General features: G+C 39.2%; 1 long non-coding RNA gene across 1 annotated transcript; it reads right to left on the reverse strand.

Annotated features, from left to right (window-relative positions):
- Positions 1 to 2418: 2418 nt before the first annotated feature.
- Positions 2419 to 4814, reverse strand: LOC123583202. Its single transcript, XR_006704774.1, has 4 exons — positions 4727 to 4814; positions 4352 to 4449; positions 4137 to 4264; positions 2419 to 2718 (listed from the first exon to the last, which is right to left on the reverse strand). It is a non-coding gene; the product is annotated as an uncharacterized LOC123583202 (long non-coding RNA).
- Positions 4815 to 7225: the final 2411 nt, after the last annotated feature.

The following is a 7225-nucleotide window of genomic DNA, read 5'->3' on the forward strand; positions in this document are numbered from 1 at the left end:
CCAGGAAAATCAGCGGTTACAGATCATTGCTGAGTTCAAAATCGAGCTTTACCACAAACTAGCTGTCTGACCATGGCCTTCATTTTCATGTCTTCAAAGCAGGGATATTAATGATATTTAACTCATGGGGTTATTGTGAAAGTTTACTAAGGTTATATAAGGTGGTTAAATTGTATCTGATGTGGATGAAATGCTAAACAAAGGAACTGATTCATGGATACAACACCCCCCCCCCCCAGCTGGGGGTGACTCTGGATACAATACACAGAATAGTTGAGACCTCGCTTTGGGCTTAAATAAATACAGCTTTTATTACCTCGCATCTATGAAACCTGCATAGAACCTTGAGGAATGCAGCACATATTCATGGGTAGTTAACCATAGAGTCTTTGGAAAGCCATACATTTCCTTATAAGGCCTACCTTCACATCATTCCTGAACCTGGAGTTTAAACATGGTGTCCTGGGGTGCCTGGGTGGCTCAGTCGGTTGAGCGTCCAGCTTCGACTCAGGTCATGATCTCAGAACTCATGAGTTTGAGCCCCGCATTGGGCTCTGTGTTGACAGCTCAGAGCCTGGAGCCTACTTCGGATTCTGTGTCTCCTTCTCTCTCTGCTCCTCCCCTGCTCACACTCTACTTTGTCTCTCTCTCAAAAGTAAATAAAGATTTAAAAAAAAAAATTAAAACATGGTGCACTAAAGTCCAAAGCTATTCTTTCTGAATAGAGACTCTTCTTTTACTAGGGACATTCAAGTTCTCCCAAGCTCTTTCCGTGTTTAAAATGTGGTTGATATTCTATTAATTACAAAAATGATAGCAACAGTGATAACTCCCACATATGTACAAGGAATTGAAGAAGACATTGTAAGCTATCTCTCAGATTTGGAAAACCCTGAAAATGGGTCTAGATGATGGTAGCTGGTTTCAGAACGAGCTGCTGAGGTACCTCAATGACTATAAACAACCTGTTTCCTGTTGGATTTTCTTCCCAAGGTTAAATCAGGTTTTCCAACTTCCATTTCTCCAGGTAGCCTGGGGTGACTTCATGATTTGAAGGCCCGACAAACAGTAAGTATGTATTAAATATTAGTTGTATCCATGAATCTTTGTGAACCTTTTCATGTCTCCATACAAGAAAGTTTCCAATCTCACATGACATATCCCCCTATGGCATGGCATAGGACCCTGTTGAAATCTCCCTTCCCTACCAGTTATCATTTGCTGTAAAATTATGCCAGTCGGCCAGCAAATCCCTGACAGTTTTGCTTCCACCAAACCCAGAGGGTTCTGACATGGGGATATGTAAAACTACTGGTAACATAATTTTCCACAAATCGTCAGAAGTCTGCGGTCTGGCCTCACTGATTAGAATTCACTGGAAGCAGACAAGATGAAAGTACATTTGCAAGTTAACAAAAAACTCCTAAACATCATTATATTTCGCTTCTTTTTTTTATAGATGCTGTTGGAATCTAAGCACGCAATAAGAGTGACTTCTTGCTACCAAGTGAAACCTGTAAGAGAAAATTGGATTTCATTGAAGTATGAGGTGTTCCAAACACTGCTTGCTTCAGCCTCAGTTGAAAAACAACTCCCTCACTGCTCAGAGATATATTAATATCCCTTCTCTGTCAGTTCTTTAGGTTGTATCTAAGCCAAGACTGAAATTCACTGGAAGTTGTAAGTAATCGAGAATCTTTGTCATAAATGCCAGAAAATTATTATGGGGAAAAGTTACATTTCATCAGCATTTTTCAAAGGTTGTTTCTTTTCATATTTTTCCCACTAAAATGAAAGGAACTTCATTTCTATACTGCAGTAAGTCCCTGGGTGGGCCGAGGTTGAGGTATGGAGCTGAATGAAAAAGTTTGCAAAAACCTTGGAACTTTGTGCTCAGGGAGGTAACGTCCAAATGATTGGAGATTTAGGTATGTCATATAGTAGCAGATTGTGATTTTACGGCTTCTGGGGTTTACATTGCTTTGTCACACTTCAAATAATGACACCTTTCAATATGTCCAGAATCATGTTTATATTTCCATGAGTAAATGTCTGTGAAGTATAAAGATTGCTTCTTTTTTCCCCCAAATTCTCAAGTGCTCCTGATATTTATGTAGCATTTTTTTTTGCTATCTTTAGTTGTCATCTTCCACATTTTATTTGCACTAAATGAATCCAAGGGAAGAAAGTGATGAAAAGCAAATAAGGATTTGCAGAGTCCTTAATAACATTACGTTTATTGATTTAAATATGAGGGAGTCAGAGAAGCCTGAGTAATTGCAAAACTGACCTGTTGGTCACGCGTTTCTACATTAAGGTGGTCTAGCTAATATTAAATTTGGTTCTTTAGAAATAATGGAGGTGAATAGATTCATGACTAGTATTTAGGTTACAATTTAACATTTATTAAATCTCATGGTGCCTCTGAAGAGTATTGAAGAAGACAGTCACTTATAATACAGTTTTAGGAAGGCTTGTATACATGTGTATGGATGTGAGTGTGTGTGCATATCGGTACTTATTCCAGCAACATAAAGTCAGTATAATCTAGTTCTCCTGATATATAAAAAAAATGGCATTGTCCTTCACTTGGGAAGGAAACAGTGAGTATCTCTACCCCCAAAAAAGGTTAAATTCTTTGCATATGATTTTATCAAACAAATAACAGCAACTCAACTCTTTAAATGTCATATCTGAGAAGAGGTTTCTAGAAGATACCTAGGAAACAAAAATATGTTATTAGTAACTCTTAATATTTTGTTAATCACTATTAATACCTACTGAAGGCTACTTGCTATTTGTTGTTGTTGTTTTTTTCTTATCACTATCAGGTGAATCAGTTTTGCTTTTCCCAGCAGGAGAACTCAAGGTCATCTTACAATCCTATCAGACTTGTTGATTCTTTCTTCATAAGATTTTTCACATAAATTCTTTTCTTCCCATTTCTACTGTATGATTATTGTCTAGGTTTTTAACACCTTAGCCCATGACTGTTTCATAACCTCCCATCTGATCTCCATGACTATGGTCCTTTTTCTAATCTATTTTCTAAAATGATGTATAGTCAGATGCACCTTCTTGAAAGGCCAGATCCATTGTAACACTCCTGGCAAATGAAAGACAAGAGCCAAATCTCCTCAGTGATTTCCCATGTTTGGAGGATAAAATTCAGACTTCTCCAAAGTTCCCTCAAGGTATACCTACATTGATTTTTGTAACATCTCTTTGTGGCATGAACTCTCTAATCAGTCCAGACAGATTTTGTCACTAATCCCCCATTTTGTCTAGCACATCCAAATTTGTACACTGTTACCTGGTTTCATCAAATAGTTATCAATATGTTCTTCAGGGCTTGTTCCTACAGGGTCCATGGGACAGTTACAGATAACAGAGAGTAAATGAGATTAAAATAATAATAATAACATAAAGGAAGAAGGAACAACATTTCTTGTACAGAGAAGGCTGAAGTTGGGATCTACTCAAGAAAGAAATGGTGACCAAACAGCAGAATGAATACAATGACTTACCAGACAAGGAACATGCAGAGCAAAACTTGGGGCTGTATTAGTTTTCTAGGACTACCTTCACAAAATGCCACAGACTGAGGCAGTTGAACAACAGAAATTTATTGTCTCATAGCCCTAGAAGCTACAAGTCCAATATCGAGTTGTCTGCAGAATTGGTTCCTTCTGAGAACTGTGAGGGAAGGATCTGTCTAGGCTTCTGTCCCCGGTTTGTAAATGGTTTTTTTGTCTCTGTGTCTCCTCATATTGTCTTCTCTCAGTCTATGGCTGTCTCTCTGTCCAAATCTCCCCTGTTCTAGGACACCAATCATCTTGGTTTGGAGCCTATCCTGATTATCTCATTTTAACTTGAGCACCTCTATAATGACCCTATCTTCTAATTAGGTCACATTCTGCGGTATTCTGAGGGAATATGTCATAAATTAAAACAGATTGATAGATAGATAGAATAGGTAAATAGATGATAGAGTTGCCTTGCTTACTCTAAATAATTTATATTTTTTCTTCATTTTAACTTCTTGCCTTCCATGATGATTTATGACATCAACCATTGTTGCAAATGGCAGTAATCTTAGACATTTCCTGCTTCTGGAAATTTAACCAACAGCTCACCTCACTTTGTTTTCTGAAGCAACTGAAGTTGATAAGCCCTGAAGAGAGGACATGGAGATGGAAATAGAGGGAGTACTTCTAGGGCCAACATGAGTAGTATTCTCGGCCAACCATGCAGCCACAAACAGCTGTGAGGTAAGAAAAGGATGAGTATGTGTAGTGGAGGATGATAGGGCACAGGAAATGGGGCAGGGAAGGTGTCCACCCTCTCTCACCAGGAACATCCCTTCTTTCCATTGTCCTGGGTGACACAAATGTCATTCTTGTTATTCATTTTCTTTTCATGGGTACATGAAGTAGAAACAGGGCAAAGCTGAAAATATATTGAGTCAACTTATAGGCCTCTAGCACAAGTGGGTAAAACATAACACAGGATGAAATATTCAAAGACTGTGACAAACCTCTAGCAATTCTGTAGTTTGAAAATACTGATAATAAAATATATACACACTATGGTAAGTGCTACGTGATACTATCTTGAGAGTAAGACTTGGCAGGGGTCAGGGAGGGAGTAGTTTGAGTATTCTATTGCTGGATAATAGATAACTACAAATTTAGTATCTTAAGGTAACACACATGTATTATCTCACATTTTCTGTAGGTCAGAAAGTTTGTCTCTACATTGATGAAGGTCTTCTGGTCATGGTCCCACCCATCTGAGAAGTCAAGGTATCTGTTCTCATCCAGAGCTCAGGGTCTATTCTGAGGTCAGATGGTCTGTTGGCAGAATTCAATTCGTTATGGTTGTAGGATGGGGGTTTCTGTTTTCTTGCTGGTTATTGGCCAATGATTGCTCTCAATTTCTAAGTTTCCCTCAGGTCTTAGCCATGTGACCTTTCAAAACATGGCAACTTACATCTTCAAAGTAGTAGGAGACTCTCTCTAGCCTGCTGTAACTGAGTCTTGGTATAATGTAACATAATCATGGGAGTGACTATCTTGTTCATAAGTTCTGCCCACACTCAAGGGGAGAGAATTATTATACATGATGTGTACAATGGGTGGTGGAAATATTGAGGAACAACTTAAAATTCTGTATATCATAAGAGCTTATAAAAGAAAATATTGAAATATCATGAAAAGGCCAGATTAACAAAACAACATGAGGTATTATTTTCTAAACTCCCTCTACGCACCAAAATATTTCGGGGGTATAAATACCGTAAATCCTTGGAAGTTGCACAGTATTGTGAGAGAAGAGGGTTGAGAGTTGCTGAGAGCAGAGGGTAAAAGAAAAACAGTTGTAGTTATTGGCATAATTAAAATTCCCTTTTCTGTTCTAATTTGCATTTTCCTATTGCATTCACCATTCGAGGTCTGACCCTGAATTTTGCCAATAATAAACTTTCTGTAAAAGTTTGAGTTTAACTAGAAAAAGTTGGGTGAAGTGTGGGGAAATGAGGAGGCATGATGATGTGAGGTACCCTCTTCTGGTTCCTTCTTAAAAATGTGGCCACAGAGCCAGATCAGGAGAGCTTCCTTTGCCCTGTCTCTGCCAGTGCATGCTTCTGACTGTCTTGATATTTTATATTCTTTGTATCCAAGTAAATAGCAAGGTCAGTGTCATATGAATATGGAACAAGATAAACTCCCTTCTATTCCCCAGGAGTCGGTGTAGCTGTATGTGTCCTGATGATGAGGAACATGGCTGTTTTCTGGAGACTATTCCACATTGTAACTATGCCCAGTGCCGCCCAGACTCCCGTGAGAAACTACTTCCAATCCCGGCAGAGTTGTTTCTCTGAGACCTACTCTGAAAAGTACAGATGAAATAGCTATGTTCATCTTCAGGCACGTAGGATGCTCCTGTTTTATTTTCTCTCCCAGTAATGACAGATGCCTAATATCTGTAGTTTCTCACCTTGTTACGACCCTATTTTCATTTTCCCTTAAGTTAGCTCACCTGCTTGTTACCACCAGCTGAGGTAGGAGGGGGTTTTCTTCTCCCCATATGCTGGCTCCAAACCCTCATATTCCTGGCCTGTGGCTCTCATGTTACCTGTCCACCAAAAGGTGTCCTGGCACTTCCCGGCCCCCAGGGGTCACACTCCCCTTTCCAAAAGGTCTAATAAATTCACCTCCAAAGAAACTCCTCTCTCTAAATTATAACAGATGGAGATACAGGAGCTGATGTCTGTCAAGAAGTAAGCTCCTTCATTAAATGAGGTAATATGTCCAATTTTGTGGTGAAATTCATTATTTTGGGCTAAAAAACTCTCTTTAAGAATGATTTCATTATCTGAAAATACAAAATGATTTCCTCTTAAGAAATGTAAAAAGTTCAAGATTTGCACGTATCTTCCAGAATGCAGATTTACTATGTGGTTGATTGGCATTAATTTTTGCTATATTTAAGAGCCTTTTAGTTTGAAAAGATTAATGCCAACGTAAATGTAAAATATCTTAACGGCAGTATATATTTCTGTACACTGGCTTGAATTCATTCTTTTAAAAACATATCTAGGGGCACCTGGGTGGCTCCGTTGGTTAAGCATCGGACTTCGGCTCAGGTCATGATCTCCCAGTTCATGAGTTTGAGCCCCGGAGTCGGGCTGTGTACTGGCAGCTTAGAGCCTGGAGCCTGCTTTCCATTCCTTCTCTCTCTCTCTCTCTCTCTCTCATTGTCTCATTGTCCCTCCCCCACTTGTTCTCTCTCTCTCTCTCTCCATCTCGGAAGTAAATAAATAAACATTAAAAAATATTTTTAAATAAATAAAATTATATCTAAATGCCTACTTTCTCTGTTGCTCTACGAGTGCCACTCTTTCAGTTACCTCTTGATGCATAACAAACCATCCTACTAAAATTACAACAACATAAGTGACTTAAAACAATAACAACACTGACTGTGCTCATGAATCTGGCATTTGCACAGGGTTTGGAGGGGATGGTTTGTTTCTGTCCCCCTGGGCATCAGTGGGGTGGCTCCCAATCTGAAGTCTGATTCACCTATATTTCAGATGCCTGGATTGGGAAGCCTCAAAAGGCTGTGGGCCGGAACAGTTGGGGCTCCCTGGGCATGTGGTCTTTCCATGAAGTTTTTCTGGCATGGTTGCTTCAGCATATTGCACATCCTGTCACTTTGGGCC

The sequence above is a fragment of the Leopardus geoffroyi genome, chromosome B1 (assembly GCF_018350155.1).
Source record: "Leopardus geoffroyi isolate Oge1 chromosome B1, O.geoffroyi_Oge1_pat1.0, whole genome shotgun sequence".
Taxonomy (NCBI): Eukaryota; Metazoa; Chordata; class Mammalia; order Carnivora; family Felidae; genus Leopardus; species Leopardus geoffroyi.